Genomic DNA, 10,501 nt, shown 5'->3' with positions numbered 1-10,501 from the left:
TGACATAGATGTAGACAATCTTAATATGACTTGTTTCCTGGAGTATATAGTGCACAAGCAAAGATGATATTTCTGGCCGAAACAGGTGTGGTAGTATAAAACATTGGCCTTTGTCTAAGGAAGAAATTTCTGAGAACGTAAGTCTGGAGCACAGCGTTGTATGGAAATGAAACATGGACTGTGAGAAAACCAGAAAGGAGAAACGATGCCTTTGAGATGTGGTGCTGTAGACGAATGCTGAAAATTAGGAGGACAGATAAAATAAGAAATGAGGAATTTCTCCACAGAAACGGGAAGGAAAGAAACGTGTGAAAAAAACTGGCAAGTAGGAGGGACAGGGCAATAGGACACGTGTTGAGACATTGGGGACTAAATTCTATTATACCAGAGGGATACATAGAGGAATAACTATTAGGGCTTACAGAGAATTTAAGAGGTAATTCCAACAAATAAGTGGTTATGTATGCTGCGTAGGGGCGTAGAGGTTGGCACAGCACAGGAAGTCACGGCATGTCGCATGAACCGATCAGAAGAATACTAATGACCCGAAGAGAAAAAGGATGAGTGAAGAACAAGAGGGACCATAAATATGAGAGTAATTACGTCAGAACTTCTGTGTGAGTCTACAAAAAAATGCGTACCCCACCAGGTGAATGACAAGGTCGAACCCATAATTGTGACTGACCCCGAAAAAGAATCCTATAGCGATGTGACGGCGTTGCTATACCACAGCTGGGCAGGCGAGATAAGTTTTCCACGGCATCGCTGCAAGCCCTAGACACAATGCAGCTTGCGCTCTGCCCTTTGCTGTTTTTCTCCCGAGCGGACACCGCGATGCGGTCCGCGTGCGAGAAGTTCCTACAGCCGTGGGAACAATAGCCACGGCCCTAAATAATTCGTAGTGAGGGGACAATGGTTCCCTCGGTGACCACAAGAACTGGATATCTGGTGTAAGATCATAATGCCCCCTTCCCTTCTAGGCTAACTGCCAGCGTCCTACAATACTACCACCTTGGTTTGAAATGGTGAAGTAATTAATGGTAATTCTACTCATTTTAGTGATTTTTTTTTACAGGAGAGAAGGGGAGGGAAGTATAGACTATACATACAGGGGGTGGACAAAATATCTTGTTACAAGTTGCCACCAGTGCATGCCCGTAAATACTACGAAGCGGCTGCAGGGCACAGTCGCGGACACACATTACTTGTGCGGCAAATATGCATCTTTTAGTGAAGACCGACGTTTGGTGAGCTAAGATGGTGGCGTCACGAAGTTTAAGAATGAGATTATTACGATTTTCTGAAACAAAATGACTTTTCAAACTTTATGAGATAGTCTAAACAAGGTCTGTAGTTGAGCCAATGTGTGCGTACTAGTTGAGTTTAAAACTTACTTTGTAGAATCGAGTTATGTGAACATCAGGTTACATAATCATACACACGTTTAAAGTTTTCGAAATCACATCCTGATAAATAAAGACGTTTTTTATCAAACCACAAATGCACATTCTACTGGTAGGAGCACTTTCATATCGAATATGCTATTTGAAGAAAAGCCAAAGTTGGTCAAAACTGATTAAAAGCGCATAATTAAGTTGTATCTCTTAATACTACATTGATTAAATCGCTTAAAATATACGTAAACTATTTAAACACTGTAGGTTTTTCAGCTAAGACAAGCTACAGTGTAATTATTTAGGCTTACATATAGTACAAGAGCAAAAACAACGTAAAATGTTTCTAGTTATGCTTGCAATGAAATATGTTCCTTTTCTTTTGTCTTGTCTGCTGGACGAAAAATTACAGCCAAACACGACACATTATGTAGACACTCTAAAGGTAACGTAGCTACAACAGTTTATCCCCGTTTCTTACGACTGTTTTATCAATAAACAAGCAGCTGTTGATACGTCCTTTGCACTAGACACCATACTGAGATTCTAAAGTCCTGTCTTCAGTGACACCAACGATACTGTATACGGTATTTCCAGTCTGTAAAGTATGTCTGTGCTCACAGTTGACATACCAATTCTCGGAGGTTGTCTTTTAGTGTACTACATGCTCTGTTCTGCCGTTGGAGGAAGTATCTGCGACATAACGGATGAAATGCTTGTTTCACGAAAGACAGTATCGACAGTAATGGTGGCATACATATGGTAAAAAGTCATCGGCGAAAAGGAATAGTGAGTGAAAGCAGGAAGTGACAGACAGGGACCGATGAGTATTAAAAAGTATTGTGGTCAACACTGTATAACTTCCGTGCCAAAACTGACAGCAGAACTTCTGTGTCGACAAAAACAGTGCGGCAGGAACTCCACAAAGCTAACATTCATGGAAGAGATGCAACTGTGAAAACCTTAACAACGGAAGCCAACAAAAAGCTCAGTAAGTGGCGGTGCCTTGGTCATAAAACCTGGACACTTGATGACTGGAAGCAATGGTATGGTCCGACGAATATTCTATTCTTTCTACAAGTGGCCTGATTTATGCTTGGATAACCCTAAAGAACCCTACCATCCGGGCCGCCTGTTTTCTACAGTCAAATATGGGGGAGATTCCGTTATGATAAGGTTGGCTATATCGTGGTATTCAGCTGGTGCTGTCATTACACCCACTGGTCGGATTACTGCCAATGAATATCACGACATCCTCGATAATGAGCTGCTTACTATGAATAGCATATTGATGCCAAAAACTGCCATATTCCAAGATGATAATACGCCCATACACAGCCAAAAGTGTTCAGGGGTGGTTTTGGAGCATCAGAATATCATCAAAGATCTTCCCTGGCCAACAAAATCACCAGACCTCAAAATCATTGAACCATAATGAGCGGAGGGGGGCGGGGGTGGGTGGGAGGGTTCCGAGCAGAGAGTGAGGAGCAGATTTCCAGCTCCAACACCGGTGAAGCAATTGGCGGAAGTTTTAATACAAGAATGGTACAGCACTCCGTTGGAAACTACTAAGACATTGTACGAACATATCCTGCGAATAACTGCACCTATTTCACAAAACCAATGTTGGCCTAGCTCCTCATTAATGAAAAAAAATTGTGTGTGTGGTGTGCATGTTATTTTGTCCATCCCCTGTACGTAAGGCTGAAAGAGTTTAACTTTTTCCGCTTGTAACTATAGTATTTGTGTATGTTACACATTCCGTCTGTCTGTAATGTACGTCAAGGAAAAACCACAATGACTGCAGTAAAATTTGCAATCATGTAAAATATCATCAACAGTAACACATTATTAATCTATAAATATATATGCCGCATAGCTTTGGATGTTAGAGACCATCGTATACCAATATTGGCGACTTTCTTCTATTTTGCATTAGCGTATGGCTAGAGGGAAGCTGTATATAACTAAATGTATTCGCATCCTAACATCTCTTATCTTGTTTCCGTAATCCCTACACGAGATACACGTTGGAAGCAGCAGAACTGTTAAGTAATCCTCCTCAATAGAGGTCAATGAGAAGGTCTTATTTAGGTGGCAGTTTAAATTCCCTGAGGATCTCCGTCATACGTTCATGTGAGCTATACAGACTGGCTACGTTCCCACCACACCGTCTGTTTAGTCGTTCGTTGTCTACTATTATGCTTACTTAATAATGATTCTGGAGCAATATTTGACACTTAGTCGAACCAAAAACATAATAACAGTTTCGAAATGCTAACCCCTAACCTTAGAACCGGACGCTATGAGGTTCTTTCTCTTTGTTGTGGGAAGTACCTTCGATTTATCCATCGTTGCAGACCATTACCATTTAGTTTACAAAGCGAAAACGCTAAATCATTCTACATTTCGTTGAGATCTTCCAAGGGTGATTTTCATGCTTTTCTGATGCCAACACTACTGAAAATCGTCAGAATACTGCAGACCTTTTATGAGAAATACGATAGTGTGAAATCTTTACTTAGGAGGCTACAAGAAACCGGCACGTTCAGTGTCGGAATGGAAGATACTGGTTGTGCAGGGGAACAGTTCTGCATTTGTTACGTGCTCTATGGCACAGTGGGAAAACAGGTTGGAAACACTGTGATAACAATGCATTTGTTTGAAAGTTGTCGCATCACGCAGTGTTTTTTGCAGTACGTTTTGGTGATCACGTATTGCAAATTTTGTCATTGTTATGAAGGTATTTTCACAGGAACACAGTTGATTGGGGTAACAAACGGAATAAATTACAACTGCATTATTACTTTGTATCATGCCGCTGGAGATCACGACTCCTCCGTACGGAAATAGAAAATATCCCTGAATAATCTCCGAAGTTTTGTCAGGGAGGTCAGTTCCACCGTCTTTAGCAAAATTAAAAGAATGCTTATACACACAAAACGAAAAATTGCGCATGAAATGGTCCCAGAAACACTAACAAGTATCGCAGAACTATACATAAAGTTTGTTGTGGAACGCAGGTTCCTAAAGTATCTCAAGAAGCTAGACGATATGCCTAATCCACCGAGAAGATACTGAATAACTTGGTGATGGAGAAGAGAGAAATTGGTGAACCATTTGATTACTGACAATATCAACAGCACATCTGACCATCACGTCTGTCGTATTACTCATGTTTATCACTTAGTGATGAGCATGCTCAAGTTGACATAGAAATGGGGTGGCACCGTAAGGAGTGGTGACTGACGATTTATTTCTCCTTAAGATGGTACGGACACTGGCTGCACTATCAGCGTAGATATCACTTGCTTCTAAATCACAAGCAATATATTCATTACGTGTAAACCTTCCAGTTGGACTCCACAATTACTTACATTCCACTATATGTGGTAATCGTGTCACCTTTGTGGAGTGTACAGGGACTGTACTTAACCTCCCTCGGAACCTGACCTCCGTCCTCCAACGCCCTTCACAGCTCACACTGTTAGTTGCCAAAGCGGCGACTGGTAAACATAAATCAGACAACTAACAAAATGAGATCCACATCTGCATCTACATACATACTTCGCAAGCCACAGTATGGTGCGTCGCGAAGGGTACCCTTGTCGTCTCCTTGCTTGCCTGTTCAACTCGCAAATAGAGCGAGGGAAAAACGACTATCTGTATGCAACCGTACGAGCACTGATCTGTCTAACCTTAGCTTGACAATAGTGAACTTGACGATCTTATCTTGGTAACTGTTTTGCTTTCAGTTCTCTGTCGGCCTGTTACACGCTGTTAAAATACGACACTGCTACTTCGCTGTCCAACACAAGCCGTGTTAGCGCCAGACACGGATGTGCGTCAGAGACCGCGGGCAGAGCTGCGTCGAATCACGAATACCACGCGTAGATCGTCCCCTACCCCCTCCTCATCCCCCTACCCTTCCTCATCCTCCACCTCCTTCCACTCCCCTCTTTCCGGCTGTACCGATCGCCGCCCTGTTGCACTCGCCCGTGGCAATTTGTCAGCTATCACCTCATATCCAGCGCTACGATTGAACTGCAAATTGGAATTTCAATATTAAACCTCGTTCTCACTTATCAGCGGAGGGGAAAACGTAATAATAATGGCCAGATTAAAATCCACTGTGCGTCTACAGGGGCGGCATCCAACCGATTCGGCGAGGCTAGGAGCCACATTTCTATAGGCGCTACCACACTGAGCAGCGACTGCCTGGAAGGGTAAAATGAGAAAATGAGAACATGTCGCGTTTGTCGCTGTTTCAGACACCCATCTTCTAACCGTAGGAGTATATGTACCCTGCAGCTAGGGAAAAACACTTCATTGACAGGTATATAGAGATTGGTGAAATGCGTGTCAAAGTCAATGAATTTTGTGTCCAAATGCTTTCGGGTTTTTTGTTATGCTTTTAAGTGTAGGTGCTGCAAATTTATTTTTTAAACGCAGTGGCGCAGTACTCAGGAAAGCACGTGCTTTATTAGATTCTCCTACTGTATAAACGGATAAATTTTTTGCTGTCGATGATGATGCGTTCTGGCCTACGAGCACCTACAGACAATCACATTTTGGAGAACGTTCTGAACGTAATACATAGCACCGTTTTCTTTTAACACGCAAAACTACACTGGTGGTCGAAATTAAAGCAACGAACGGAAATTTTGCACAAAACAGTATAAACAGATGACAGAAAAGTAGAAACAATGTAAAAAATGCGAAATGTAATGAAATGCTACATGCATAACGGTAGACAAAAACGTTCTTCGTTTTTTTCCCAACTTAACGGATTTGTACACACATTCTGACAGCTGGTTAACGTGCTCGGAGTGGGGTGCGACCACCTGTGATACCAATACAGGCCTGACAACGACGAGACATGCTGCGAATGATGTCATCAGTCTCATACTGAGGCAATAACGCCCATTATTCTTGCACAGCTGCTCACAAGTTTTGGATGGTGGATGCTGACGTGATGCTACCCGTCTCCCTAATGCATCCCAGACGTGCTCTGTGTGATTCAAAACGCGAGAGCGGACAGGCCACGCCATGCGTGCAATATCTTCAGTTTCCCAAAAAAGCATCAGCCATCCGTGCTCTATGAGGTCGAACATTGTTGTCCATCAGTACTAAGTCTGGGTCCACAGCAAATCGCAACAACCACGCATGAGATTCCAAGATCTCCTCACGGTACCTGACAGCATTTAAATCTTGCCGATTCACTCACACAGTTTCCTGAAGAGCTGTTCGAGTGGTCAAAATAATCTATGTCCACACAATTAGGGATCCTCCTCGATATCGGTCTATTTCCACAATGATGGGATCCCAGAAATCGTGTTCCATCTGTGCTCCAGAAGCGCATCCGTCGCGAATCACTCTGCAGACCGAATACGGACTCACCTGTGAAAAGAACATTGACCCATCGTTCGATCGACCCAGTGGCATGTTGACGTCTCCATTCTATACTTTCCCTTCTGTGAAGGAACGCCAGAGGCATCAAGGGATCAACAATTTAGTATTGGAGGACAGCTCGGAGGTTAAAAATCGTAGAGGGAGACCAAGAGGTGAATACACTGAACAGATTCAGAAAGATGTAGGTTGCAGTAGGTACTGGGAGATGAAGAAGCTTGCACAGGATAGAGTGGTATGCATCGAACCAGTCTCTGGACTGAAGACCACAACAACAACAACAAGTTCTTGGGGACTGATGACCTCAGATGTTACGTCCCATAGTGCTCAAAGTCATTTGAACCATTTTTACACCGTTTGCCTCGGTACAACACGTCCAGGGGACGCTGCAAGGTCAGATGCCTGTTGCCATGCAGTACTAAGGCGGTACCGTTGTGCCTTACAGCCAAATAACGGTCCATTCTTTCAGATGTGACACGTGGTCGGCCCTGTCCTGGTCTCTGGGGTGCAGTTTCAGTTTCTATAAACTGTTGCCTCATACGAGAAACAACAGAACGATTCACATTAAGCCAACGCGCCATAGCAGACTGCGACTCTCCTGCTCCCATTCTTCCTATGGCCCTCCACAGCAGAGTGTCTGTAGGCGTCTGTAGAGCAATCCACTTCCCCACTTCAGTTCAGGTCATTTCAGTTTGCATAATCGTGAAACCATTGTCTTGTAAGACTTTTGCAAAGAAAGTAGAGTTTTTGGTTTTCTGTGACTTTTATGATCTTGCAAAATAAGAATTTAAAATACAGCATTGTCATTATAATGAACGGATTATTATTTTTATTTCAAGTAAAATCTTTTTTCTAGAATGACGAAACCATCCCATTCTTTCTGCAGTAGTTTGGTGTTACTTTAGCATATTTTAGCTGGCGCGATTTCTTTATGCTGTGCTGTTGCTGATGATTATGCTGTAATTTTAGAGGTGAGATTCTTTTCATATTTAGTTGGTTCTTTCGTGTCTCATCTGACGTTTACATTGAACAATTTCTAAGCATTTTCTTTATAATTCAGATTAAACTAACACTGCAGCCGCTCAGTGTGCACATATTATTCGCAGCTGGTACTGAACTCAGTCCGGCTGTGTATAAATTCTATAGTCACTTGAGTATAGGCTAATAGCAACAGCAGCAGAAAATGGTATAACTGTAGTAGTATTCGTTTTGAATAGGAAGGCAGGACAGAGAGTAAGTTACTGTGAACGTTACAAACTGAAGATGAAAAGATAGGGAAAGTATATGAGGATATTGAACGGTAATCCAGTGCGTAAAGGGATAGAAAAATCCAATAATCATGGGGGACTGGAATGCATTTGTAGGGAAAGTAGTAGAATAAAGGGTTTCGCAAAAATATGGGCTTGGTACTAGGAATGAAAGAGGAGAAAGATTAATTCAGTTCTGTAATAAATTTTAGCCGGTAATACCGAATACTCTGTTCAAAAATCACAAGAGGAGGAGATGTAATTTGAAGAGGCTGGGAAATACGGGAGGATTTCAGTTAGATTTCATCATCATCAAACACAAATTCCGAAACCAGATACTATATTGTAAGGCGTGTCCTGGAGAGACTCAGATTACGGTTTAGTAGCGATAAAGAGTAGGTTGAAGTTTTAGTTAGGAAGAATCAATCCGCAAAGAAGTGGGATACGGAAGTACTAAGGAATGAAATTCTCTAAGGCTTTAGACACTGCGATAAATAATAGCTCACAAGGAAGTTCAGTTGAAGAGGAATGGATATCTCCAAAAAAGAGCAATCACAGAAGTTGGAAAGAAAACCACAGGTACAGACAAAGTAACTACGAAGAAACCATGGGTAACAGAAGAAATACTATAGTTGGGCGATGAAAGAAGGATGTACAAAAATATTCAGAGAAATTCAAGAATACAGAAGTACATGTCGCTTAGGAATGAATGAAATAAAAAGTACAGTGAATCTAAGGCGAAATTTCTGCATGAAAATTGTGAAGAAATCGAAAAAGAAATGACTCAGCATATTGAAAAGCAAGAGTAATAACACTAAAGACTGCAATGCGAATTCCACTGTTAAATGCAGAGGAGAAAGGGATAGGTGGAAACAATACATTTAAAAGAGCTTTGAAAGACTTAAGATCAAGTAAGGTAAGATTAAGATTAATTAAGGCAGGAGAGATAGATAACATTTCATCAGAATTTCTAAAACCGTTATGTGAAGTGGCAACAACACGGCTGTTCACAATGGTGTGTAGAATGTATGAGTCTGTCGATAAACCATCTGACTTTCGGAAAAATATCATCCACACAATGTCGAAGACTGCAAAAGATGACAAGTGCGAGACTCATTGCACTATCAGCTTCATACCTCATGTATCCAAGATGCTGACAATAATATGTACAGAAGAATGGAAAACCAAATTGAGGACGTGTTAGATGACGACTAGTTTGGCTTTGGGTAAGATAAATACACCAGAAACGCAATTCTGACGCTGCGGTTGATTATGGAAGAAAGACGAAAGGAAAATCAAGGTACGTTCAGAGGATTTATCGACCTGCAAAAAGCATTCAGCGATGTCAAATGGTGCAAAATGTTCGAAATCCTGGGTAAAATGGAGATAAGCTACAAGAAAAGACGGGTAATAGATAATATGTACAACAATCATGAGGGAACAATAAGAGTAGGAGACAAGGAACAACGTGTCCGAGTTAAAAAGGGTCCAAGACAGGGATTAGTCTTTCGCCTCTATTGCTCAATCTATACAGCGAAGAAGCAATGATGGAAATGAAAGAAAGGTTCGAGAATGGAATTAAAATTCAAGGTGAACGCATGGCAATGATAAGATTCGCTGATGACATTGCTATCCTAAGTGAAAGTGAAGAATGATTACAGGATCTGCAGAATGGAATGAACCGTCTAATGAGCACAGAATTTGGACTGAAAGTAAATCGTAGAAAGACGGAAGTGACGAGAAGTAGCAGAAATGAGAACAGAGAGAATCTTTACATCAGTATTGATGGTCACAGAGTAATTGAAGTTAACTGTACTTGCAACTGCGATGGACAACCGTCAGCTGTAGAATGGAATAACGACAATGAAAATCTGTCGCGGACTGGGACTCGAACCCGGATTTCAAGCTTACGACGAGCGGCCATCTTACCATTTGGTAATCCGTGCATGATTCACCGCCAGACCCAAGCTTCCATATGTCGTCAATGAAGTGTCTACAACCTGTAATCGTACACCCATTATGTATACTGCCATACAGGTTAGACATTTTACATGAAAGACCCTTACTGGGTGTTACATGCATGTGCAAAGGAACGTTGCATGGTAATTTAGAATAACACAGGCATTGCAATATCGTATCGACGTACATAACTAATAAGTACTCCTGCTGAACAGCTTTAGCGATCTGAACGGGGTCACATTGTGGGCGTGGAGGAAGCTGGATGGCCGTATGGATGGTTTTCTGCACATGTTGTGCCCAATGTATCAGTGGTGTTGTCTGCGCTTTCAACAGTGGTCTGAGGAACATTCTAATACCCGTACACCCAGTTCTGAAAGTCCACGAAATACAGGCTGCGACCCATTATGCGAGTAGCGGTGATGAATCGAACAACGGCCAGCAACAAAATCCGGGCACATGGTATGTCGCCAGGGACCACTGACAACCGTCTGT

The sequence above is a fragment of the Schistocerca cancellata genome, chromosome 1, assembly GCF_023864275.1.
Source record: "Schistocerca cancellata isolate TAMUIC-IGC-003103 chromosome 1, iqSchCanc2.1, whole genome shotgun sequence".
Lineage (NCBI taxonomy): Eukaryota > Metazoa > Arthropoda > Insecta > Orthoptera > Acrididae > Schistocerca > Schistocerca cancellata.
Note: the sequence above shows the minus strand (reverse complement) of the source record.